Source organism: Pituophis catenifer, unplaced genomic scaffold (genome assembly GCF_029215685.1).
Source record: "Pituophis catenifer annectens isolate HBS135680 unplaced genomic scaffold, rPitCat1.0.hap2 SCAF_2, whole genome shotgun sequence".
NCBI classification, from domain to species: domain Eukaryota; kingdom Metazoa; phylum Chordata; class Lepidosauria; order Squamata; family Colubridae; genus Pituophis; species Pituophis catenifer.
In genome coordinates this window covers 29,272,277-29,297,427 of record NW_027256882.1, presented here as the reverse complement: position 1 = coordinate 29,297,427, position 25,151 = coordinate 29,272,277, and the positions used below count along the sequence as shown (strand labels likewise).

The window sequence follows — 25,151 nt, the reverse complement described above, 5'->3', positions numbered from 1 at the left end:
TACTGCTTGCTACCTGTACATTGAGAAAATCTCCCTGTTCCTACGAGCAATGTGGAAGGGAAATGTTGGACTGGATTTCTCTGAGGAATGGACTCCAGGCCAGGATCCGTTTCCAAGGAAGTTTTTATTCTGGTCAACTGAGCAGAGATAATTTCTATATAAGAATGTGTGATGACAATTTCTCAACAGAGAAAAAGGAGGAAGGTGCAATTATATTTTTCTTTTTTTGATTCCTTTCCTGCTTCTCTGTATCATTCTTTGTTTTTGTTTGATTTATATATTTTATTAGATTAAATTTTCTAATTAAAAAAAGGAATGTGTATCAAACAAAGAGTCAGTCTTGATGCCTGGCCTTGCAGTTTCCTTGGCAAGGATTTTGTATATTTTATTAGATTAATATATTGAATTTAAAAAAGGAATGGGTATCAAACAAAGAGTGGTACATTGTTGCATGCACATCTGTATTACCAATCTTTTTTCCAGCCCTTGGAAATGCCTTTTGGAAACATTTCTCTTACCATATACAGGCAGTCATCTCCTCTTGTTAAGCCCCCTTTTCCAGCCCTGCTGGGTATGTGACTTTCTCACTTTGACCTAATGGAGACTTCTGTGTATGCAAAGTTACAGACGCACAAGGCATTTAACATGGGTGTGCTTGGAAGCATCTCTGGGCAGCACGAATGAAACTGGCTCCCTTTGAGCCTCTGACCCACTGATTCTCCTGGGTCTTAAATCCTTGGCAGACACAGGAAATCAGTCATAAAGTTTGGGGATGTAGAGAGGTTTTGATCTCCACTGAGTCACCCCTAAGAAAGTGCAGAAATCTATACGTCAGCTTTCTGCAAAGTAGTGCCCTCCAAGTCTTTTGCCCAAACTGTTTGGGAATAATAAAGCTAACTCCTCTGGAGATTGGGAAGGATGCTCAGAGCAAGTCTTCCCCCAAGTGAGATTTAGGCTCTGCAAGGATGCAGACAGAAAGAATCTCTCCTATCTAGATGTGGTTTGGAAGGTGGGTGTTATTGTTATTGTTCCAGGTTTCATTATTCTATTCAAAGGATGAAGCTGGAAATAATTTAGCAGCTGTGCATACAAACAAGAACTTCATAAATATTTATGGCACAACACGTCCCTAATCTTGGGAAGCTAAGTAGGTCAGGCTTCACTCTCCAAAGTTGCAAAAGTAGGTTTTGGGGAATTATCCTGCACTCCCGTTTCTCTGCAGTTTCCTTGGCAAGATTTTTTGTAAGCAGATTTCCCTTCAAAGACCTGAGAGGACGGGACAGGCCAAGGTCTCTGAGATGGCTTTGTGCCTAAAGCAGGACCGGAAATGAGCGTCTCTCAGGCTGTAGCCTGGTGACCACCAAACTGAGCTTTCTTCCTCCCCAAAAAAATCTATCCATGCAGCTGTTCCTGCTACTCCAGCCCTAAATTCAAGGCTGCAGTTTTCAAGATCCAGTATCTTCCAAATAACACCTACTTTCCACCTTTCAATGTAAGCGTCAAAGTTTGGTTCTGAGGAAATGGACTGTTCGTCTGAGTAGGGACTTATGGCTTTTGACCTCGCTCTATAGACCATCCGCTCTGACTCTTAGATTGGCTTCATTTAATTTTGCTTGATTATCTACTGTACAATTTTTTTCTCACATCTCCCCACCAAGGGGGGAGAACCACAAAAGTATCAGTCCCTTGGTGCTGCTCTCAGGCCCCAGCTGTCAAAGTCTTAACAAGGAGGCCCCTAAAAACAAAGGAGATCACAGCAGGAGTTGTGAATAAACCTGGAGATCCTGTGCTGAAAACCACAATCCCTTTTCTCCTCAACTATTTCTACAGCTCTTCTTCATGAAGGTCACCTGCAGGGCAGAACAGCCTTTACATCTGAAATTTTACACTGGTTTTGTCACTGCCCCAAACTCCCCCCAAATATTTGCTTTTCATGTGGTTTCTTCCACTTGCGTGCCTCATTCTTGACACAATCTGAACAGACATGCTTCATGCGCTGAATTCCTGGAACAGTTAGGAAAAGATGAACTTTGAATCCCTCCACTCTACGCTCACTTTCTCCTCATAAGAGCCATGGTGGCGAGTTTAGCAGCTCAATTCCCACCAGCTCAAGGTTGACTTGGCTTTCTATCCTTCCGAGGTCGGTAAAATGAGGACCCAGATGGTCAATGGTATCAAAAGCCGCTGAGAGATCTAACAGGACCAGGATAGAGGAGCAACCCCTATCCCGAGCCCTCCAGAGATCATCCACCAACGCGACCAATGCCGTTTCCGTGCTGTACCCAGGTCGGAAGCCGGACTGGAGCGGGTCTAGATAGACCTATTGCTATTATATGAGGAGCCACAATCTCTAACTATAGTCTGGGTGCTCCTATCCCAAAGAGATGCTGGCTGGGGGAATTCTGGGGCTGAAAATCTCAGGGGCACCCAGGGAGAAAAAGGCTGGGACTATGCCGGTGGCATTTCTATCATCTACCATGATAAAAATGCAAAGAACACTCCCAAAAAGATTTTTACATAATTGCACAATTTCTGCAAAAATAAATATTCAGCAACTTCTGCTGATGATGACCAGATAGCCTTTATCAAACTAGTATGTTCCAATTTTTTCTTTCTTCCTTTCTGACTAATATCATGACATATTTGCCTACAAAAAATCAGGCAAATTCTTTGTAGTCAAATTAAATAGTCAATTTCTCAGCTGGACTTACAATGTGACATTAGAAATGAAATTCAAACTCTGTCTACACTCATCACTTTGGGCCTCATGTGGATTTTCTTGTGTACGATAAGGTTGGAAGGTTTCCTGAAGCATCATGCACACTCGGGGCACTTAAATGGTTTTTCCCCTGTGTGTATGATTTAGAAGGCTATCCTTAGTACTGAAATCTTTCCCACAGTCTGGACACTCATATGGTTTCTCTCCTGTGTGAGTTCTCCGGTGTCTAACCAAACTAGAATTTTCACTGAAACATTTCCCACAATCAAGACATTCAAAGGGTTTCTCTACTGTGTGAGTTCTCCGGTGTCTAACCAAGCTAGAATTTAAATTGAAACATTTCCCACAATCAGGACATTCAAATGGTTTCTCTCCTGTGTGAATCCTCCAGTGTCTAACCCAGCTGGAATTATCACTGAAACATTTCCCACAATCAGGACATTCAAAGGGTTTCTCTCCTATATGAATCCTCTGGTGTTTAACCAGGCTGGAAATCTGACGGAAACTTTTCCCACAATCAGGACATTCAAAGGGTTTCACTCCTGTGTGAATCCTTTGGTGTTGAACCAGGCTGAAATTATGACTTAAACATTTCCCACAGTCAGGACATTCAAAGGGTTTCTCTCCTGTGTGAATCCTCTGGTGGCCAATGAGGTTGGAATATTGACTGAAACTTTTCCCACAGTCAGGACATTCAAAGGGTTTCTCTCCTGTGTGAGTCCTCTGGTGGCCAATGAGGTTGGAATTCCGACTGAAACTTTTCCCACAGTCAGGACATTCAAAGGGTTTCACTCCTGTGTGAATCCTCTGGTGTTTAACCAGGCTGGAATTCCGACTGAAACTTTTCCCACAATCAGGACATTCAAAGGGTTTCTCTCCTGTGTGAATCCTCTGGTGTTTAACCAGGCTGGAATTCTGACTGAAACTTTTCCCACAATCAGGACATTCAAAGGGTTTCACTCCTGTGTGAATCCTCTGGTGGCCAATGAGGTGGGAACTCTGACTGAAACTTTTCCCACAGTCAGGACATTCAAAGGGTTTCTCTCCTGTGTGAGTTCTCTGGTGTTTAACCAGGCTGGAATTATCACTGAAACATTTCCCACAATCAGGACATTTAAAGGGTTTCTCTCCTGTGTGAATCCTCTGGTGTTTAACCAGGCTGGAATTCTGACTGAAACATTTCCCACAATCACATTCAAAGGGTTTCTCTCCTGTGTGAATCCTCTGGTGGCCAATGAGGTTGCAATTTTGACTGAAACTTTTCCCACAATCAGGACATTCAAAGGGTTTCTCTCCTGTGTGAATCCTGTGGTGGCCAATGAGGTTGGAACTTTGACTGAAACATTTCCCACAATCAGGACATTCAAATGGTTTCTCTCCTGTGTGAGTCCTCTGGTGTTTAACCAGGCTGGAATTCTGACTGAAACGTTTCCCACAGTCAGGACATTCAAAGGGTTTCTCTCCTGTGTGAGTCCTCTGGTGTTGAACGAAGCTGGAATTCTGAACGAAACATTTCCCACAATCAGGACATTCAAAGGGTTTCTCCTTGGTGTGAGTCCACGTTGCCATGCTTGCTAAAGCATTTACCGCATTGGGAACATTTGTAGGGCTTCTCTCTTGTGTGGGTCCTTCCATGAAAGAAAATGAAGTTGTTCTGACCAAAGCTTTTGCCACATTCAGAGTATTTGTACGGTTTTTCTCCAGTCTGGATCCCCTCTGGCATAATCCGCTGTGATTTGCAAGTTGTATCTTTCCCAGAACAGAAACGTCTATGGAGTTTTTCCACAACTAATATTCTTGAGGAGGTCAAAAATATGGATAATCCCTTTAGTGCTGCTTTGATTTACTGGTGATTTTCTTCCTCCCAGAGCGAGGCCTTCAACACTGTCTGCTCTACGTGGCTTCCTCCCCAGTAACTTCCATATATTTCCCCCTTTTCCTGAATGGAAAAATAATCTCCCTTGACTTTTCATGTAACGTATGCATTAATTTCACACTCTATTTTTCCAGTTAGAAATCTCTTCTTAATTTTCTCTCATTTCTCTCTCACTTGCTGGGGGACTCTCTGAAGGAAATGGAAAATATTTTGATTTCTGGACTGACTTGTTTTGCTATTCAAAGTTGTTTGTTATCCTCAGTTGTCCAGAGTGCTCATTGCCATCTTCTTTGTCTATAAGATTCAAATAAAAGTGTATCTTTAATTGTGCATAAAACGGTTGCAGAAGATGAGAAAAGAAGAAAAAAGTTTACATTATAATGAGAAAGCAAACATGCCACAATGCTCCAATAATAATAATAATAATAATAATAATAATAATAATAATAATAATAATAATAATAATAATAATAATAATAATAAATAATAAATAATAATAATAATAATAATTTTATTTCTATACCGCCCTTCTCCCGAAGGACTCAGGGCGGTGTACAGCCTATTTAAAAACACAGACAAAACAACAATATAAAATTTAAAATAATTAAATAAAGTGGCTCAAATTTAAAACCCCAATAAATTTAAATACCCCAATTTAAAACTATTGTGTTGATAGTCCGGCCTGGCGGAACAACAGGGTCTTCAATGCGCAGCGAAACACCCGGAGGTCGGAGATCTTACGAATTTCCGGGGGCAGTTCGTTCCACAGGGCTGGGGCTCCCACAGAGAAGGCCCTCCCCCTGGGCGTCGCCAGCCGACATAACTTGGCTGATGGCACCCTGAGGAGACCCTCTCTGTGGGAACGGACTGGTCGGTGGGAGGCTATTGGTGGCAGAAGACGGTCTCGAAGGTACCCGGGTCCTATGCCATGGAGCGCTTTAAAGGTGGTAACCAACACCTTGAATCGCACCCGGAAGACCACTGGGAGCCAGTGCAGCTCACGCAGGAGGGGTGTCACATGGGCACAACGGGTTGCGCCCATAACCACCCGCGCGGCCGCATTCTGGACCAGTTGGAGCCTCCGAGTGCTCTTCAAGGGGAGCCCCATGTAGAGAGCATTACAATAGTCCAACCGGGAGGTGACAAGGGCATGAGTGACCGTGCGCAAGGCGTCCTGGTCCAGAAAGGGCTGCAACTGGCGAATCAGGCGAACCTGATAAAAGGCCCCCCTGGCCACGGCCGTCATGTGCTCTTCTAAAGACAGCCGTGCGTCCAGGAGGACACCCAGATTGCGAGCCCTCTCTGTGGGGGGCAAAGATTCACCCCCAATAGTCAGCGATGGCACCTGCTGACTATATCGGGGCGCCGGAAGCCACAGCCACTCAGTCTTGGAGGGGTTGAGTCTGAGCCTGTTCCTCCCCATCCAGACCCGCACGGCCTCCAGGCAGCGAGACATCACATCAAGGGCATCGTTGGGGTGGTCTGGGGTGGAGATGTACAGCTGAGTATCATCAGCGTACAGATGGCACTTCACCCCAAAACCACGGATGATCTCACCCAGCGGCTTCACATAAATGTTGAACAGGAGGGGCGAGAGGACCGACCCTTGCGGCACTCCCCATGCGAGACGCCTCAAGGTCGACCTCTGTCCCCCTGCCAACACAAACTGCGAGCAGTCGGAGAGGAAGGAGGAGAACCACCGCAAAACGGTGCCCCCTATTCCTAACCCCCTCAACCGCTGCAGCATGATACCATGGTCGATGGTATCAAAAGCCGCTGAGAGATCTAATAGGACTAGGACAGAGGAGCAACCCCTGTCCCGAGCCCTCCAGAGATCATCCACCAACGCGACCAATGCCGTTTCTGTGCTGTATCCCTGCCTGAAGCCCGACTGGCACGGGTCTAGATAGATAGCTTCATCCAGGTGCCGGGAAAGTTGTCGTGCCACCGCGCTCTCAACAACCTTCGCAACAAAACGAAGGTTGGAGACTGGACGATAGTTGGCTAATTCAGCCGGGTCCAGGGAAGGCTTCTTGAGGAGGGGCCTTACTACCGCCTCTTTCAAGGCGGCAGGAAAGGCACCCTCACTCAGAGAAGCACCTATAATCCCCTGGAGCCAGCCTCGTGTAACCTCCTGGGAGGCCAGTATCAACCAGGAGGGACACGGGTCCAATAAACACGTGGCGGCACTAATCTTACCCAGAACCCTGTCCACATCCTCGGGAGTCACAGGATCAAACTCCTCCCAGATAACATTCTCAGGACCTGCCCCGGTCTCCTCCCGTGGACTCATCCAATCGGAGTCCAAGCCATCCCGAATCCGAGCGACTTTATTGTGCAGGAATTGCACAAAATCCTCAGCGCGACCCTGCAAGGGGTCTTCCCGCACTCCCCCCCGAAGAAGGGAGTGGGTCACCCTAAACAGGGCGGCTGGGCGGTTCTCTGCAGATGCGATAAGAGCGGAAAAATGGCTAGACTTTGCCGCTTTTATCGCCACTAGGTAGGTCTTGATATAAGACCTCACCTGTGTCCGGTCGGAATCGGATTGACTAGTCCTCCAAATGCTCTCTAGGCGTCTTTTCCGACGCTTCATCTCTCTCAGCTCCTAAGAGAACCAAGGAGCTAATTGAGATCGGCATCGGGTCAGAGGCCGCAAAGGCACGACGCGGTCCAAAGCTCCAGCGGCCGCCCTTTCCCAGGCGGCTACCAGCTCTTCAGTTGAGTCGTGTGTTAGAGTCTCAGGAAACGGCCCAAGCTCCGTCAGGAACCTTTCGGGATCCATCAGGCGCCTGGGACGGAACCATCTGGTCGGTTCCATCTCCCTGCGGTGGGGGCAGGCGGTAGGAAAGTCTAGTTGAAGGAGTGAATGATCTGTCCATGACAAGGGTTTAATATCTAGGTCCTCTCTACCAAGATCATTCAACCACTGACCAGAGATAAAAATCAGGTCCAGAGTGTGTCCCCCTATGTGAGTGGGGCCTTGAACTAACTGGGTCAGGTCCAAGGCCGTCATGGAAGCCATGAACTCCCGAGCCACCTCTGACGCCTCACCTGTGGATGGGAGGTTGAAATCCCCCATGACAATAAGTCTGGGGGTATCGACTGCCACCCCGGCAATGACGTCGAGTAGCTCGGGCAGGGTCGCTGCCACTTGGCAGGGAGCCAGGTACGTAGTCAGCAAACCCATCTGCACCTCACGGCCCCACTTCACACAAAGGGACTCACATCCGGCTATCTGAGGAACAGTGGTCTCCCTCGGACAAAGACTCTCCCTAATGATCACCGCCACTCCCCCACCCCTCCCCTGGGCCCTTGGCTGATGAAATGCACGGAAACCTGGCGGGCACATCTCAACGAGGGGGACCCCCCCTCTTGGCCCAACCAGGTCTCCGTAATACCTGCCAGGTCTGCACCCCCCTCCAATATAAGATCACAGATGAGGGGGGCCTTATTAACCACCGACCTGGCATTACATAACATCAGCCGCGGACCCTGGGCCTGAGGCTCTACACATCCCAGGACATGAGTCACGCATTGGGGGCCGGAGTGCGCAATCGCTCGGAGACAGCGTGTGCGCACCCCCGACACTTGATATGACCCCCTGCGCCCGTCATACCTGCCCCTCCCACTCATGATTTCAATTACACAGCCCTTTCTATCGTCCCCCTGCCCCCCGGTTAAATTTCCTTTCGCGACCCCTCTGCTGCAGCTAATCAACCCATCATCCCGCGCAGTCGCTATCTGGACCCCCCCAGGTCCACTTTTACAACCCCCACCCGTCCTCCCGGGTCCCCTTAAAATTTTCCTTAAAAATTTAACTAAAAAACCCCTCAGCCCCCTCTTTGCTGCATGCCATCTCTCGGGGTCCCAAAGCCCGTCATCAAGATAGGCCCTCGATAACGTGGAGGGCCAGGCCTGCGAGAGGGGGGAGTCTCGCAGCGCAAGAAGGTCGGTTTTTTGGAGCATCAACCGAGCCAAAGATGGGGAAAAGAAAAGCCAGTCTGGGAATCTGTCATAGTCCAAGGGATAACTGAGCATAAAGGTCACAAAATATCCATTTATAGGGCTGGACTCCACTGTCCTCTCACGACAGGGAGAGGGTCCAATGTTCTTTTTCTCCAACAGAGGCTAATGGCCAACCATCCTCTCACGACGGCCGGTCCCGTTACAAGTTAACGGGAGCAATGTTCTATCCTCTCCGTTGGGATGTGGAAAATCCCTCAGCTCTCTCAAATGGTGCACAGTCTCTCCTACCAGCGAGGGTGTGAGTGGAGCATAATAAGGGGTCCAAAGTGTCCAAAGTGTAGATGTTAATAACGATGGTAATAATAAAGATGTTAATAAAGATGATAATAGACCCACGGGCACAAGATCTTCCTTGAGGTGAGAGTAGGAGTAGCAAGACAGGAAAGCCCAATCCAGGGGTGGTTGACCCACCCATACCTGGGGGAAAGGGGGGGGAGGAGAGGCCACCCGAGGCGACCAACCAACCAAACCATGGTCAGCCTCCCGCCTCTCCAACCCCAATTTCCACAACCCCCAGTCACAGCTTTGTTCTAAAACACCCCATCACAGTAAAAAATCTACTGTGAGCCAGATGGTAGCCTAGGGGTGAGGCTGTCAGCTTCTCCCCCATCAACCTGCTGCCTGGATGTTTCTCTGGCCGGCCGGTCCATGTCAGCCATTGCCTCTGCCGCCGCCGCCGCCAGCCCGCAACCAGGCACCCCAAGCTCCCAGGGCCTCTTACATTGATCATGATTCAATTGACACATGGAAGACCACCCAGATCCAAGTTCAAATATCCATTCAATGATGAAATTCCATTGTTGACTTCAGTCAATCACAAATTCTTAGCAATGCAAAGGGTTGTTTTCAAATGCAATCAATTGAAAAAGAAACTACACCTGCTTTGATTTCTTGTGGTTTTACTTATCAGGGTATCATAAATATCATCGCAACAGAACAGAAGAGAATAACAGAATTGGAAGGGACCTTGGAGGTCTTCTAATCCAACCCCTGCTCAAGCAGGACACCCTATATCCTTTCAGACAAATGGTTGTCTCATCTCTTCTGAAAAGCCTCAAGTGATGCAGCACCACAACTTCTGAAGGCCAGCGGTTCTGCTAGTTAATTGTTCTCACCATTAGGAAATTTCTCACTGCTTCCATAGTATAAAGAGGGGAAGTAGTAGCCACGTACTGCTAATAAAATGCCCTTGATCAATTGATCAGCAAATATGATTACATCTATCTCTGACACTGAGTTGTGTGTTTAACACAATGCCAAAGAATAAAGAATCAGCAATGATTTTAGAGAAAAAATTGTTGCTGCCCATCAATTTGGGAAGGTTTAAAAGGTAATTTCCAAACAATTAAAAACCCATCATTCTACAGTGCGGAAGACAAGTGTAAAGCATTCAGGAGAGTTGCTAATCTTCCCAGGAGTGGACGTTCAAGGAAATTCAGCCCAAGGTCAGACGGTGCAATGGCCAGAGAAATTGCAAAGAGTTATATCTCAAGACTCTACAGCAGAGCTGTCAAACTAGTGGCCTGTGGGCCAGATGGGTCACGCACCGGCCAGGCCACGTTTAAAGAAGGGGAAAAAAGTTGTGATACATCACATGATCATGCCGTGATGATGCAGGTTTGACGCCCCTGCTCTACAGGCTTCAGTTAGCATGTTAAATGTTAAGATTCATAACAATGGAATTAGAAAAATACTGAAGAAGTATGGTTCGTTTGGAAGGGTTGAATGGAGAAAGCCTCTTCTCTCTAAAAAGGTCATAGCACATAGCTGTTGTTTGCAAAGTTGCATCTGAACAAATCACAGGACTTCGGGATCACTGTCCTTTGCACACACCAGACCAAAGTGGAAATGGTTGGCCATAATGCAATTGGGCCACAGGCCATCACACCAATAGCTAAAGCTTGGCTGACAAAGGATTATGCAACAGGATAATGGTCGCAAAACACATCAGCAAATCGACAACAAAATAGCTGAAAAAGAATCAAGGTGCTGCAGTCAAAGTCTAGACCTCAACCCAATTGGCAGGACCTCAAGAGAGTTGTGCATAAAAAAACACCCTCAAACCTCAATGAACTGAAGCAATGTTGTAAAAAAGAGTGGGCCAAAATTCCTCCACAACACTGCAAGAGACTGATAAAGTCACACAGAAAAGAATTACTTCTAATTGTTGCTGCTAAAGGTGGTTCTACAAATGATTAAATCATACATTTTTCATACCTGACTTCACCGTTTTGGCTTCCTTTTTATAAAATAAATGATGACCTGATGTAATATTTCATCTTGTTGTTCATCTACGGTTGTATTTACCTACTTTTAAGAACTTCTAAGGACCAATTGATTTTTACTATGCCCCAATACGTAAAATCATAAAAGTCAAGGAGAGTGTACTTTCTTTTTCACATGACTGTTTATCTGGAGGTCCTGGGGATAGATTATACATTTGCAGGTATGTACATTCAGAAATAAAAATACGCACACCTACAACATGAAGATAATTCATGTGTTTGAAGTCTGAAAAACATCTTAAACCTTCTGAGCTATTGTTAATCAGGAATTGGATGAATTGGATGATTGCTCATATGTTGAGATGGCAAGGCTGAAGTTCAGGCCTCAAAAGGCTTTTGAAGCCATGGAAAATTTCATAGGAAACACAAGCCTATGGGTTAGGCACGTGACCAAAACCACAGAAGGCAAACTTGACTATTTTTATTATTTCTATATCTTCTCTGTCATGTGCCAACTGCCTCTTATGTAATGAAGCGAAAGCAAAGAAATGTATAAATATCTGCCTTTCACTATGTTCAGGGTTCCTTCTTTCTTAGGAGGATGAAGAAATGCATTGGCTTATCAACACACACACACTTGGACTCTGTCTCTTATTTCACTGAGCCATATCTGTCAATCGCAGTTATGTCACGGTAAGGTTGGTGGCCAATACATTTTATAAATAAATACCCCTGGACAGTTCAAACATTCAATAGCTATTTTTTAAAAAGTGCTGGGTTAAGCACAGTTGAACTTGGGGGGGCACCATAGGAAACACATACTTGTTAGCTAGAAATGGAAGTAAAACAAAACAAGAACAACCCAAAAAAGACCAGAGACACATAAATCCGATCTTGTTGCCCAGAAAACATCAGGTCCATAAGAGAAGAATTGAGTTGGGGGGACCTTGGAGGTCTTCTAGTCCATCCCCTATTCAGGCAGGAGACCCTATTCCATCTAGAACAAATGGCTGCCCAATCTCCCCTCAAAACCCTCCAGGGACGGAGCAGCCACAACCTCTGGAGGGAAGCCATTCCCAAAGAACCAACCTCCACTTGAAAGAGGCTTTTTCAATCTTCCCACCAGCAGAAATTGCAGCCCCCAGTTTCCCAGCCTGCAGCACCAGTGGGCTTCCATTTGGGGAGGGAAGGAACCTGCAGCAGCCGCAGCTGAGAGGCTTCAGCCCAGTTGCTTCTCCGCTTCCAGCCCAAGTTGCTCCCGGACTCTCCTCCCACCTGCTGCCCTCCACTCACCTGCCAGCTGCTGCTTCCACCATGGAAACAGCACAAAAGCCGCTCTGCACACCAACTTCCTCCCATGAGCCATCCGGAAGAGGAAGTTCCTCTGCGCCTCTCCTCTCCTCTCCTCTCCTCCTTTCTAGCAATGCAGTGTTGATGGCTTTCTAGGCACAGATGTTGCATGACCGCCATCTAGCGACAGCAGGTGGAAAAACACGCTTTTCCAATCTCCACCAAGGCGTTTGGAAGAGGTTTCCTGTGATTACATTGCAGCAGGTCGTTTTCGATTCCCAGCAACCGACCTTTGCAACTGAGCCAAGTGAAAAAGTGAAACGTGATGCTACTTCGGTTTTGGTGCCTTTGGGTCAGTCTTGATGCCTGCCCTTGCAGTTTCCTTTGGAAGGGTTTTGGGGAGGGGTTCCCCCCCCTTTCCTGCTTCCAATGGCTGAGAGGACTGGCCAAAGTTCAACAGATGGTTTTGCCCTTCAGGTGGGACTGGAACTGAGCGTTTCTCTGTCTCTAACCTGGTGCCTTCACCACTACATCAAACTGGAACTTCTTCCTCCCCACAAAATCTACCCATTGACCTGTTCCTGGTGCTCCCACAGCAAATTCAAGGCTGCAGCTTTCAAGATCAATCAATCAATCAGGATAGAGTTGGAAGGGACCATGGAGGTCTTCTGCTCAAGCAGGAGACTCTACCATTTCAGACAAGTGACTATCCAATCTATTTTTTAAAACTTCCAGTGATGAAGCACCCACAACTTCTGAAGGCAAGCTGAAGGCACTTATTAATTCACACTGTAAGTTTCCAGGTTGCTTCTCTCCTTCCTTAGTTCCCATCCATTGTTCCATGTCTTGCCTTCTATTGTTTAGGAAGATAACTTGAGACCCTCCTCTTTGTGGCAGCCACTCAAATATTGGAAGACTCCTATCATGCCTCCCCTTGTCCTTTTCATTAGACTAGACGAGGGGTGTCAAACTCAAGGGCTGGTGGCCGGATGCAGCCCTCCCGAGCTCAGTTTTTCCTGGAAGAGGTTTGCAGGAAGCCATCGCAACCAAAAACAGCTTGGGAGCCAGTTTTCTCTGGCAGAGCGCTTGGGCCACCAGAGGTGCCCCCAACGTGAGTGATATCGAGCTGGCCATGCCAAAACCTGGCCATGCCCACTCCGGCCCCCAGAGGTCAAACACAACCCTGATGTGGGCCTCAATGAAATCGAGTTTGACACCCCTGGACTAGACATACCCAATTCGTGTAAATGTTCTTTGTATGTTTTAGCTTCCAGTCCCTAATCATCTTTGTTGCTCTTCTCTGCACGCTTTCCAGAGTCCCAATATCTTTTTATATTGTGGTGACTAGAATTGGATGCAGTATTCCAAGTGTGGTCTTACTAAGGCTTTGTGAAGCAGTACTATAACTTCATGTGATCTTAATTCTATCCCTCTATTAATGCAGCCTGGGATTGTATTGGTAATTTTGGCTGCTGCCAATCACAAAAAAATAGTAAGAGAACACCTGTCTGATCTTGATGAATACAAATCACCAGGACCTGATGGATTACATCCCAGAGTTCTAAAGGAGCTGGCAGATGACATCTCAGAACCATTGCACCACATCTTTCAAAAATCCTGGAATACCAGGGAACTACCAAAGGACTGGAAAAGAGCTAATGTGGTTCCCATCTTCAAAAAGGGGAAAAAAACAGACCAAAACTACAGACCAATCAGCCTAACATCAATTCCCGGGAAGATACTGGAAAAGATAATAAGAAACAGATCTGCCAACACCTAGAAACGAGTAAAGTAATAATTAGCAGCCAGTACAGGTTTGTTAAAAACAGATCATGCCAAACCAACCTTATTTCATTCTTCAACATAGTGACTAAATTAGTAGACCAGCAAAATCCTGTGGACATAATATACTTAGACTTCAGCAAGGCATTCGACAGAATAGACCACAACCTACTTCTTCATAAGGTAGAAAAAAGTGGGATAGCTTCACCTCCAGATGGATTTGCAACTGGTTGACAAACCGTACTCAACAAGTAGTCCTTAATGGGTGTAAGTCTACATGGAGAGAAGTAAGCAGGGGGGTGCCACAAGGTTCCTTCTTAGGCCCAGTACTCTTCAATATCTTCATAAACGATTTAGATGAGGGAATAGAAGGGGAACTCACCAAATTTGCAGATGATATAAAGCTGGCAGGAATAGCTAACACTCTAGAAGATAGGCTCAAGATCTAGATGGATCTTGACAGACTTGAACACTGGGCCCTATCTAACAAAATGAAATTCAATGTAGAGAAAAGTAAAGTCTTACACTTAGGTAAGAAAAACCAAAAGTACACACAGATACTGGGGGAAACCAGGCTTAATAGCAGCGACTGTGAGAGGGATCTTGGAGTCTTAGTGCACAATCCGCTGAATATGAGCTAGCAGTGTGCAGCGGCAGCTAAAAAAGCCAAAGCAATCCTGAACTGCATTAACAGAGGGATACAATCAAGATCAAGTGAGGTACTAATACCACTCTATAAAGCTCTAGTAAGACCACACCTAGAGTACTGCATCCAGTTTTGGTCACCACACTATAAAAGATGTTGAAACTCAAAGTGCAGAGGGGAGCAACCAGGATGATTAGGGGACTGGAGACTAAAACAGAAGAAGAACAGTTACGGAAACTGGGCATGGCGAGTCTAGTGAAGAGAAGGAGCAGGGGAGACATGATAGCAGTCTTCCAATATTTGAGGGGCTGCTACAGAGAGGAGGGGGTCAAGCTATTTTCCAAAGCACCTGAAGGCCAGACAAGGAATAATGGATGGAAACTGACCAAAAAGAGGGATTCAACCTAGAAATGAGGAGGAACTTTCTGACAGTGAGAACAATCAACCAATGGAAGAGCTTGCCTTCGGAAGTTGTGGGAGCTTCATCACTCGAGACTTTCAAGAAAAGATTGGACTGCCATTTGTCAGATATGGTATAGGGTCTCCTGCTTGAGCGGGGGGCTGCACTAGATGACCTATAAGGTCCCTTCCAACTCTGTTAATCTGATCTGATCTGATCTGAACTGTTGGCTCACATTTAAGTGACTATACACTACGACTCCAAGATCCCTCTCACAGTTACGGGAATTAAACCAGGTTTCACCTAGTTTAATTATACCTATGCAATTGGTTTTTCTTGTCTAAGTGTAAAACTTTATTTTTATCTTTGTTGAATATCATTTTGTTAGATAGGGGCCACTGTTCAAGTTCACATTTTTTTAGCTTGCCAAGAAGTAGGTTGTGATCTACATAATCAAATGCTTTACTGAAAACTAAGTATACTATGTCCTCAGCATTTCTCTGGTACACTAATTTAGTCACTTTGTCAAAGAATGAAATAAGGTTTGTTTGGCATGATCTCTTTTTGATCAACCCAGGGATGAAATGCTATCAGTTCACACCAGTTTGGGCACACCGGTAGTTATAAAAACTACCGGTTCAGGTGAACCAGTAGTAAAAAAAAACTACCGGTTCCTCTGAACTGGTATTTCCGATGATCAGTCTGAGCATAGGGAGGGTATTGGATAGGGTGGATATTGTGCTGGGTTAAGAGCAGGGAGGTAGAGTTTGTGTTCTCCACTCAGTCATGGAAAGTCCCCAGTGATTATCCATACAGACCACTGAGTTACATTCACTAGCAAACCTCTAGAGATGCTCCTGGCCCAATAGTTGTAGAGAGCTTAAAGTCTTGTTGTAAGTGAACATTGACAACAAGCTGAACTGGGCCTGCATGGGCACAGGGGGAAGAATCAGGCTGGAATTTCTGGACCAGTGGGTCAAAATCAGTAGTGGGTTTCAATTCTGTTCGCTAACGGTTCACTTGTGCGCACACAGGCTGCTTCTGTGCATGCCTCTCGCTCTACCACCTTGCCTGATCTGGGGAAAACCGGTAGCAACCCACCACTAGTCAAAATGTTTATATTCCCTGACCATATCTCACAAAGCGCATAGTTGTCCTGCTGACCTTGTAGCCTGGGAGAAATAGAGATTATCAAAAATATTCCAACGTCATGCTGTACTCTATAGGGTGCTTGCCTGTTTCTACATCTTTCTAATGTAGTGGGCCAACAGTATATATAACCTGCGGTTCTGCTTTAGGTCAGGGCTGCTCAGAAAGCTGCCAATGCTTTGCTGGAATCCATTGTGCAGTGATTGTTTGAATGCTTAATATATGTTGAATCTTCAAAGTGATTGGTTGCTTTAGATGAGGCATGTTTTGGCCACAATATTCCCTTACTTGATGCTTTTTTTTTAACCTCTCTTCTCCCCCATTGACTGCCAGGAAGTAATCAGGTTGCTCTCAGTGAGATGTGTGTGTGTGTGTGAGAGAGAGAGAGGAGAAAGGGAGAGGTAGGGAGGGCGGGAGAGAAAACACACTGAAGAAGGAAATGACAGTTTGTGTGTTGCTGTCAAGAAACCTGTAATAACTAATCCATTAAATCGCCAGGCATTGAGTGCCACTCCAAAAAGATTTGAGTAAACTTTTTTCTGCAGCATACTTGATGTCATTCTTGCTTGCTTGTTGTTCTGGGAGCCTCCCACCATCAAAAGTGTTTCCTCAGAGAAGTCACAGGGAACTTATAGGTGCAGGAGGAGGGAAGCAACTTTTGACTCCAATTCAAGAATTTTGGTGGGTTTTTACATAATTGCCCAATTTCTACAAAAATAAATATCCAGCAACCTCTTACGCTGAAGGCCAGATAGCCATTATCAAAGTAATATGTTCCAACTTTTCCTTTCCTCTGCCCCATCTAATACCATTATATATTTGCCTACAAAAAATCAGGCAAATTCTAATTAATTTAATCAATTTAAATGATCAATACCTCAGTTGGACTTACAATGGGACACCAGAAATGAAATTCAAGCCTTCTTTACACTTATCATTTGGCCTTCATGTGGATTTTTCTGTGAGCAATAAGGGTGGAATATTTCCTGAAGCACTGTCCACGCTCGGGACATTAAAACGGTTTCTCCCCTTTGTGTATAAGGACATGATTGATAATATTAACCCTAGTACTGAGATCTTTCCCACAGTCTGGAAACTCGTACAGTTTCCCTCCTGTATGAGTCCTCTGGTGTTTACCCAGGCTGGAATTATGACTGAAACTTTTCCCACAGTCAGGACATTCAAAGGGTTTCTCTCCTGTGTGAGTCCTCTGGTGTTTCCCCAGGTTGGAATTGTTACTGAAACTTTTACCACAATCGGAACATTCAAAGGGTTTCTCTCCTGTGTGAATCCGCTGGTGTTGAACCAGGGTGGAATTCTGACTGAAACTTTTCCCACAGTCAGGACATTCAAAGGGTTTCACTCCTGTGTGAATCCTCTGGTGTTGAACCAGGCTGGAATTCTGACTGAAACTTTTCCCACAGTCAGGACATTCAAAGGGTTTCTCTCCTGTATGAGTCCTCTGGTGTTCAACCAGGCTGGAATTATGACTGAAACTTTTCCCACAGTCAGGACATTCAAAGGGTTTCTCTCCTGTGTGAATCCTCTTGTGGCCAATGAGGTTGGAATTCCGACTGAAACTTTTCCCACAGTCAGGACATTTAAAGGGTTTTTCTCCTGTGTGAATCTTCTGGTGGCCAATGAGGTTGGAATATTGACTGAAACTTTTCCCACAGTCAGGACATTTATAGGGTTTCTCTCCTGTGTGAGTCCTCTGGTGTTGAACCAGGCTGGAATTCTGGACGAAACATTTCCCACAATCAGGACATTCAAAGGATTTCACTCCTGTGTGAATCCTCTGGTGTTTAACCAGGCTGGAATTCTGACTGAAACATTTCCCACAATCAGGACATTCAAAGGGTTTCTCTCCTGTGTGAATCCTCTGGTGGCCAATGAGGTTGGAATTTTGACTGAAACATTTCCCACAATCAGGACATTCAAATGGTTTCTCTCCTGTATGAGTCCTCTGGTGTGTCATCAGGTTGTAATTGTTACTGAAACATTTCTCACAATTAGGACATTCAAAGGGTTTCTCCTTGGTGTGAGTCCACGTTGCCATGCTTGCTAAAGCATTTTCCGCATTGGGAACATTTGTAGGGCTTCTCTCTTGTGTAGGTCCTTCCATGAAAGAAAATGAAGCTGTTGTGACCAAAGCGTTTGCCACATTCAGAGTATTTGTACGGTTTTTCTCCAGTATGGATCCCCTCTGGCATAATCAGCTGTGATTTGCAAGTTGTATCTTTCCGAGAACAGAAACGTCTATGGAGCTTTTCCACAACTAATATTCTTGAGGAGGTCAAAAATATGGATAATATCTTTAGTGCTGCTTTGATTTATTGGTGATTTTCTTCCTCCCAGAGCGAGGCCTGGAACACTGTCTGCTCTACGTGGCTTCCTCCCCAGTAACTTCCAGATATTTCCCTCTTTTCCTGAATGGAAAAATAATCCCCCGTGACTTTTCATGTAACGTATGCTTTAATTTCACACTCTATTTTTCCAGTTAGAAATCTCTTCTTGATTTTCTCTCATTTCTCTCTCACCTGCTGGGGGACTCTCTGAAGGAAATGGAAAATATTTTGATTTCTGGACTGACTTGTTTTGCTATTCAAAGTTGTTTGTTATCCTCAGTTGTCCAGAGTGCTCATTGCCATCTTCTTTGTCTATAAGATTCAAATAAAAGCGTATCTTTAATTGTACATAAAATGGTTGCAGAAGATGAGAAAAGAAGAAAAAAGTTTACATTATAATGAAAAAGCAAACATGCCACAATGCTCCAATAACCTCTTACATTGATCATGATTCAATTGACACATGGAAGACCACCCAGATCCAAGTTCGAATATCCATTCAATGATTCTAATTCGATTGTTGACTTCAGTCAATCACAAATTCTTAGCAATGCAAAGGTTGTTTTCAAATACTATCAATTGAAAAAGAAACTACACCTGCTTTGATTTCTTGTGGTTTTACTTATCAGGGTATCATAAATATCATCGCAACAGAACAGAAGAGAATAACAGAATTGGAAGGGACCTTGGAGGTCACCCTATATCATTTCAGACAAATGGCTGTCTCATCTCTTCTGAAAAGCCTCCAGTGATGAGCACCACAACTTCTAAAGGCCAGCTGTTCTGCTGGTTATTTGTTCTCACCATTAGGAAATTTCTCACTGCTTCCATAGTATAAAGAGGGGAAGTAGCAGCCACGTACTGCTAATAAAATGCCCTTGATCAATTGATCATCAGCAAGTATGATTACATCTATCTCTGACACTGAGTTGTGTGTTAACACAATGCCAAAGAATAAAGAATCAGCAATGATCTTAGAGAAGAAATTGTTGCTGCCCATCAATTTGGGAAGGTTTAAAAGGTCATTTCCAAACAATTAAAAACCCATCGTTCTACAGTGCGGAAGATTATTCACAAGAGTAAAGCATTCAAGAGAGTTGCTAATCTTCCCAGGAGTGGACGTTCAAGGAAATTCAGCCCAAAGTCAAACGGTGCAATGACCAAAACCACAGAAGGCAAACTTGACTATTTTTATAATTTCTATATCTTATCTGTCATCTGCCAACTGCCTCTTATGTAATGAAGCGAAAGCAAAGAAATGTATAAATATCTGCCTTTCACTACGTTCCTTCCTTCTTAGGAGGATGAAGAAATGCATTGGCTTATCAACACACACACACACTTGGACTCTGTCTCTTATTTCACTGAGCCATATCTGTCAATCGCAGTTATGTCACGGTAAGGTTGGTGGCCAATACATTTTATAAATAAATACACCTGAACAGTTCAAACATTCAATAGCTATTTTTTAAAAAGTGCTGGGTTAAGCACAGTGGAGCCTGGGGGGGCACCAATAGGAAACACATACTTCTTAGCTAGAAATGGAAGTAGAACAAAACAAGAACAACCCAAAAAAGACCAGAGGCAAATAAATCCGATCTTGTTGCCCAGAAAACATCAGGTCCATAAGAGAAGAATTGAGTTGGGGGGACCTTGGAGGTCTTCTAGTCCATCCCCTGTTCAGGCAGGAGACCCTATTCCATCTAGAACAAATGGCTGCCCAATCTCCCCTCAAAACCCTCCAGTGACGGAGCAGCCACAACCTCTGGAGGGAAGCCATTCCCAAAGAACCAACCTCCACTTGAAAGAGGCTTTTTCAAGCTTCCCACCAGCAGAAATTGCAGCCACCAGTTTCCCAGCCTGCAGCACCAGTGGGCTTCCATTTGGGGAGGGAAGGACCAGCAGCAGCAGCAGCTGAGAGGCTTCAGCCCAGTTGCTTCTCCGCTTCCAGCCCAAGTTGCTCCCGGACTCTCCTCCCACCTGCTGCCCTCCACTCACCTGCCAGCTGCTGCTTCGACCATGGAAACAGCACAAAAGCCGCTCTGCACACCAACTTCCTCCCATCAGCCATCCGGAAGAGGAAGTTCCTCTGCGCCTCTCCTCTCCTCTCCTCCCAGCCTTTCTAGCAATGCAGTGTTGATGGCTTTCTAGGCACAGATGTTGCCTGACCGCCATCTAGCGACAGCAGGTGGAAAAACACGCTTTTCCAATCTCCACCAAGGCGTTTGGAAGAGGTTTCCTGTGATTACATTGCAGCAGGTCGTTTTCGATTCCCAGCAACCGACCTTTGCAACTGAGCCAAGTGAAAAAGTGAAACGTGATGCTACTTCGTTTCTGGTGCCTTTGGGTCAGTCTTGATGCCTGGCCTTGCAGTTTCCTTTGGAAGGGTTTTTGGGAGGGGTTCCCCCCCCCCCATTTCCTGCTTCCAAGGGCTGAGAGGACTGGCCAAAGTTGAGCAGATGGTTTTGCCCTTCAGGTGGGACTGGAACTGAGCGTTTCTCTGTCTCTAACCTGGTGCCTTCCCCACTACACCAAACTGGAACTTCTTCCTCCCCACAAAATGTACCCATTGACTTGTTCCTGGTGCTCCCACAGCAAATTCAAGGCTGCAGCTTTCAAGATCAATGATACAATGAATAAATAGAGTTGGAAGGGACCATGGAGATCTTCTGTTCCAACCCCCTGCTCAAGCAGGAGACTCTATCCCATTTCAGACAAGTGACTATCCAATCTATTTTTTAAAACTTCCAGTGATGAAGCACCCACAACTTCTGAAGGCAAGCTGAAGGCGCTTATTAATTCACACTGTAAGTTTCCAGGTTGCTTCTCTCCTTCCTTAGTTCCCATCCATTGTTCCATGTCTTACCTTCTAGTGTTTAGGAAGATAACTTGAGACCCTCCTCTTTGTGGCAGCCACTCAAATATTGTTTGTTTGTTTTTTTAACGTTTTTTATTATATTTTTATTGTTAAGGAATAACAAAAAGGAAAAAAATCAATACAAAAAATAAATAGTAAGGAAAGAAAAAAAAAATTTTTTCCCCCAACGTGCTATACAAACGGAAAGGAAGTTTTAGGAACTTGAAGTCTTCAATTCTTCCAGAAATCTCTTTGATAAGGTACTGGTGCCGATTCATCCAATCTCCCAAGTGCAAAGTCCACAAATGGTTGCCAAGTGTTCCAAAAAACATTTTCTTTATATATACCACTTCTAATTTTAATATCACAAGTCAATTTATCATTTAATGCAAATTTCCATGTTTCATTGTACCATTCTTCTAATTTTAAATCAACATTTAATTTCCAATATCTAGCAATTATAATTCTCCCCATTATAACCAAAATCCTCACCAATTCTCTTTCTCCAGTTGTTAATGTTGTTTCATTCAATATTAATAATAATACGGTTTCCAATTTCAATTTGACCCTCTTCTTAATTATTTCAAATATTTCATTTTCTATCCTAGACCAAAAAAGTTCAACCCCATTACATTTACACCACATATGAGCATATGTCCCGAGTCCACTTTACATCTCCAACACATTTTATCCACTTTATTATCCATTTGAAAAAGTCTTATTGGGGTCAAATACCACTTCCAAATAACTCTATAATTATGTTCTTTAATCCTTATTGATAATGTCCTCATTATTCTGCTAACCCAATTCATATTCCAATTTTGATCAGAAATTTCAATACCCAGTTCTTTTACCCAATTCTCTTTCATTACCCTTTGTGAATTATTATCAGAGTTAATAATTTTATAAATTTTACTAACTAATCCCTTTGGCCCAATTTCATCTTTTATTATTCGAGATGTCAAATTTTCAAATTCCGTTTCCTTTCTGCTCTCATCGTTCCTTTCTTTGCATTTCCTATTCCATTGGAAGTTGGAAGGGACCATAGAGGTCTTCAAACGACACCTGCTTTGATTTCTTGTAGTTTTATTATCAGGGTATCATAAACATCATCGCAACAGAACAGAAGAGAATAACAGAATTGGAAGGGACCTTGGAGGTCTTCTGTTCCAACCCCCTGCTCAAGCAGGAGACTCTATACCATTTCAGACAAGTGACTATCCAATCTATTTTTTAAAACTTCCAGTGATGAAGCACCCACAACTTCTGAAGGCAAGCTGAAGCCACTTATTAATTCACACTGTAAGTTTCCAGGTTGCTTCTCTCCTTCCTTAGTTCCCATCCATTGTTCCATGTCTTGCCTTCTAGTGTTTAGGAAGATAACTTGAGACCCTCCTCTTTGTGGCAGCCACTCAAATATTGGAAGACTGCTATCATGCCTCCCCTTGTCCTTTTCATTAGACTAGACGAGGGGTGTCAAACTCAAGGGCTGGTGGCCGGATGCAGCCCTCCCGAGCTCAGTTTTTCCTGGAAGAGGTTTGCAGGAAGCCATCGCAACCAAAAACAGCTTGGGAGCCAGTTTTCTCTGGCAGAGCGCTTGGGCCACCAGAGGCGCCCCCAACGTGAGTGATATCGAGCTGGCCACGCCCAACCTGGCCATGCCCACTCCGGCCCCCAGAGGTCAAACACAACCCTGATGCGGCCCTCAATGAAATCGAGTTTGACACCCCTGGACTAGACATACCCAATTTGTGTAACTGTTCTTTGTATGTTTTAGCTTCCAGTCCCCTAATCATCTTTGTTGCTCTTCTCTGCATGCTTTCCAGAGTCCCAATATCTTTTTATATTGTGGTGACTAGAATTGGATGCAGTATTCCAAGTGTGGTCTTACTAAGGCTTTGTGAAGCAGTACTATAACTTCATGTGATCTTAATTCTATCCCTCTATTAATGCAGCCTGGGATTGTATTGGTAATTTTGGCTGCTGCCAATCACAAAAAAATAGTAAGAGAACACCTGTCTGATCCTGATGAATACAAATCACCAGGACCTGATGGATTACATCCTAGAGTTCTAAAGGAGCTGGCAGATGTCATCTCAGAACCATTGCACCACATCTTTCAAAAATCCTGGAACACCAGGGAATTACCAAAGGACTGGAAAAGATCTAATGTGGTTCCCATCTTCAAGAAGGGGAAAAAAACAGACCAAAACTACAGACCAATCAGCCTAACATCAATTCCCAGGAAGATACTGGAAAAGATAATAAGAAACAGATCTGCCAACACCTAGAAATGAGTAAAGTAATAATTAGCACCCAGTACAGGTTTGTTAAAAACAGATCATGCCAAACCAATCTTATTTCATTCTTCAACATAGTGACTAAATTAGTAGACCAGCAAAATCCTGTGGACATAATATACTTAGACTTCAGCAAGGCATTCGACAGAATAGACCACAACCTACTTCTTCATAAGCTAGAAAAAAGTGGGATAGATAGCTTCACCTCCACATGGATTTGCAACTGGCTGACAAACCGTACTCAACGAGTAGTCCCTAATGGGTGTAAGTCTACATGGAGAGAACTAAGCAGGGGGGTGCCACAAGTTTCCTTCTTAGGCCCAGTAATCTTCAATATCTTCATAAACGATTTAGATGAGGGAATAGAAGGGGAACTCACCAAATTTGCAGATGATACAAAGCTGGCAGGAATAGCTAACACTCTAGAAGATAGGCTCAAGATCTAGATGGATCTTGACAGACTTGAACACTGGGCCCTATCTAACAAAATGAAATTCAATGTAGAGAAAAGTAAAGTCTTACACTTAGGTAAGAAAAACCAAAAGTACACATATAAACTGGGGGAAACCAGGCTTAATAGCAGTGACTGTGAGAGGGATCTTGGAGTCTTAGTGCACAATCCGCTGAATATGAGCCAGTAGTGTGCAGCGGCAGCTAAAAAAGCCAAAGCAATCCTGAACTGCATTAACAGAGGGATACAATCAAGATCAAGTGAGGTACTAATACCACTCTATAAAGCTCTAGTAAGACCACACCTAGAGTACTGCATCCAGTTTTGGTCACCACGCTATAAGAGATGTTGAAACTCAAAGTGCAGAGGGGAGCAACCAGGATGACTAGGGGACTGGAGACTAAAACAGATGAAGAACAGTTACAGGAACTGGGCATGGCTAGTGTAGTGAAGAGAAGGACCAGGGGAGACATGATAGCAGTCTTCCAATATTTGAGGGGCTGCTACAGAGAGAAGGGGGTCAAGCTATTTTCCAAAGCACCTGAAGGCCAGACAAGGAATAATGGTTGGAAACTGACCAAAGAGAGATTCAACCTAGAAATGAGGAGGAACTTTCTGACAGTGAGAACAATCAACCAATGGAAGAGCTTGCCTTCGGAAGTTGTGGAAGCTTCATCACTCGAGACTTTCAAGAAAAGATTGGACTGCCTTTGTCAGATATGGTATAGGGTCTCCTGCTTGAGCGGGGGGCTGCACTAGATGACCTATAAGGTCCCTTCCAACTCTGTTAATCTGATCTGATCTGATCTGAACTGTTGGCTCACATTTAAGTGACTATATACCAGGGTGGATAAAAATCAATGATTTTTTTAAAAAATCAAAAAAATCAGATTTTTTTTTATTTAAATCAGATTTTTTTAAATAAAATGCTTTTTGAGGAAAATATATTACCATCCAAAGGTTATTCCAGCATGAAATAAAGATTAGTTTTTTAATTATGTAGAATAAGGCTATATATGTTTACTTTTTTTGGTAAATAAATTCCATTAATCCATTCACAATGTCATGCTCTTCCAGAGGTT

The 25,151-nt window shown here is 44.4% G+C and overlaps 1 pseudogene; it reads right to left on the bottom strand.

Annotated features, from left to right (window-relative positions):
• Positions 1-2,608: 2,608 nt before the first annotated feature.
• Positions 2,609-18,768, bottom strand: LOC139311991 (zinc finger protein 850-like; annotated as a pseudogene).
• Between the last annotated feature and the right edge of the window lie 6,383 nt (positions 18,769-25,151).